The sequence below is a fragment of the Vigna unguiculata genome, chromosome 1 (genome assembly GCF_037176805.1).
Source record: "Vigna unguiculata cultivar grain cowpea cultivar isolate G323 ecotype 2 chromosome 1, ASM3717680v1, whole genome shotgun sequence".
Lineage (NCBI taxonomy): Eukaryota > Viridiplantae > Streptophyta > Magnoliopsida > Fabales > Fabaceae > Vigna > Vigna unguiculata.
The window spans coordinates 3924296-3927415 of record NC_140792.1 but is presented as its reverse complement, the minus strand read 5'-3'; the positions used below and the strand labels follow the sequence as shown (position 1 = coordinate 3927415).

At 28.8% G+C, this 3120-nt stretch overlaps 1 pseudogene; it reads left to right on the top strand.

Annotated features, from left to right (window-relative positions):
* The first annotated feature begins 2000 nt into the window (after positions 1-2000).
* Positions 2001-2653, top strand: LOC146888637 (uncharacterized; annotated as a pseudogene).
* Positions 2654-3120: the final 467 nt, after the last annotated feature.

The window sequence follows — 3120 nt, the reverse complement described above, 5'->3', positions numbered from 1 at the left end:
TGTAAATAACATTAAAAATAATTTATCATAGTATTTTTTTTATAATTGAGACACATAATTATTAAAAAAAAATATATTATAATCAAGTCATAATTAAAAATCGGTTATGAGAAAACACATAATACATTATTTATTTTTCTTCTATATTCATAAAAAAATGAATATACAAAAAAGCTCACGAGGTAAAAAATAATGTTTTTCGTTAATGAGACAAGAGACAAGAAAGGGATGTGATAAATGAGAAATGAGAGCAAAAATAATGAGTTTGTTTCTAACTTTTATTTTCTTCAAGAATAGAAAGAAAACATATGAGAGTAAGAAATGATTACAATATTAGAGTGAGAAATTATTACAATTTGTGAAGAACTAGAAAGATAATAAGAACGAAAATAAAAATTATCTTAAAAAAATTTGGTTTAATTACTCTTTTGATTCTTGTTTTGGTTTAAAAATGTTAAATTGATCCTCCAATTTTTTTAGTTTTAATTTGGTCTCAATTATTGAAAAATTGATACAATTTGATCTTTTACGATAAATTTCATTAAATTTTTTAAAACAGATCAATAACTTTTTTTATTAAAATTGAAACTCTTAATATATGGTTTACTTTGTTGATGTAATTAACATTATTGTAGGATTAATTTTTGACAAAAAAAAGGAACAAAAAAGTTAAACCTAAATATTTTTATTCTTTATTATATTTAATTTTATATTTTATTTATTAACACTAAATTTTGTGCTTTATAAAATAAATGAAAAGATACACAATTTAATTTTCATCAATTTCTAAAATATACTACCTATAATTTAATAAATTTTAAATATATATATATATATATATATATTATAAATTAAAAAAATTTAAAATTTTGGGGGCCGGAACACCTCCCTACCCCATTAAAATCCGCTCATGTGCATGTTGAAAGGAGATTTGTTTTATATAGGTCAAGTGGACCTCTCTCTTTTCGTCTTGCATACTTATCACATTAATAAACAAATTTATTACTAACTATTGCTGTAGTCTGACTAAATACATATATTATATATGTCAGAACTAACATATGAATATATATATATATATATATATATATATATATATATATATATATATATATATATATATATATATATATATATATTTACCATATCTAATACTTAATTGATCATCTGTTATCATTCTCACTATATGATAAACCAGCGTGGGGAAGCTTATATAATATTCGTAAAAATATTTGGATATATGTTAGAAATTAAATTATGAAAAAATATTTTAATTATTAAAATAACTAATTTACATGAACAATTTTGCACGTTTTTGCATTATTATAGGAATAATAGAATTGTATATATTAATTATACATACTCTCTCTTGTATATACTTCTGTTATTCCTTTCAATAAATCATAACACATAATTCCTTCTTTTATTTGTTTCCTTTACATGGTATCAGAGCAGGAACGATCCTCTCCTCAATCATTTATTTTTTATTTTTCTATCCTTGTTTCCATGGCTGAGGATGGAAAAGAACCAAATTTCAATAGTTATTATTCTCTCCATCATTATGACCATCCCAGAATGGTCCTTGTTTCGAAACCTCTAGATGGAGACGATTCTTCGACTTGGCGTAGAGCCATGGTCATATCTTTAAATGCAAAATCCAAATTGGGTTTTGTTGATGGAACTCTCAAGGCACCCTCTACGAAAGACAAACTAGAAGAATACGCAGCATGGAAAAAATGCCACTACATGGTATTATCTTGGATCTTTAATTCTTTGATAACTGATATTATAGATAGTGTTATTTTCTATGACACTGCTTATGAATTTTGGGAAGATCTTCAAAATTGCTTCTCTCAAAGTCATGCACCATAGATTTTTTAGATTGAGAGAGACATTGGTTTCTTGAGTCGCAACCTATTACACGAAGTTAAGGAAATTATGGGATGAGTTAGGCTCATGTAACTTGCACTTGTGGAGCCAACAATAAAAGGCGCAAATTGATGCAGTTTCTTATGGAGTTGAATAACTCTTATAGTACTATTCGTGGTCAAGATCTCTTAATGAATCCATTGTCTGATGGTACACAGGCTTATTCTTCTATCATTCAAGAAGAGAAACAACGACATTTGGGCATCACAAGTGACACAATCGAAGCTTCAACCATGGTTGTTCAAAAGAATAAACCAACAGTCTTTGTTGTTCGCCACAAACAAGATCTTCCTTCTCGTTTTAATTCATCTAAATCGAAAGCCGCTACATTATTCTCATTGTGATAGAGATCATCATACAAAAGAAACATGTTGGAAGCTACACAGTTATCCTCCTAAACACCCAAGGCATGGAGTCACCTAGAATGCTTATTCTAAGCCTAATGGGAATAATCAATTTTCAACAAATAATGTCACAACGACTCTAGTGATGCAACAATTGTAGTCCACAATGAATGGATTAACTGAATTACAACTTCAACAAATGTTGTCTATTATGCAGGGTAATGCATCATCTCCGTCAGCTAATTCTAAGGTCAACAACACCAATGTTCCTTCAGGTTGTCACCACCCAAACTTATAATTGATAGTGGGGCCACCGATCACATTATTTCTTCACCAACCTTGCTTGTCAACAGTAAAGAAAACACTTCTTTACCACCAGTTGTTATGCCAAATGGTAAGTAGGCCCCTATTATCCCCATTGAAAATTTACCTTTAAGTCCAATTATTTCTTTAACAAATGTGCTTGGGGTACCATCTTGCAAAGTAGATTTGATGTCAGTAAGTCGGGTCACAAGAGATTTAAATTGTTCAATAATGTTTTTTCCTTCTGGGTGTATTTTACAGGATTTGATGACGAGGATGATAATTGGTTTGGGTAAACAACAAGGTGGACTCTATTACTTGGTTGCAATGACATCAAATAAGACAAACACTACTATTCCATCACTCGTAGCCCATGTCACCAAGTCATCATCTCCTTCAAATACTTCTACTACTTTAACACAATCTCTCCACATTGAGATATATACATAGTAAGTACGATTATATGTCTAACAAACAACAAATCTCATTAAAAAAGGTTTTTGACGACAAATACTATCTTAAGAACTTTAAATTTGACTTAACC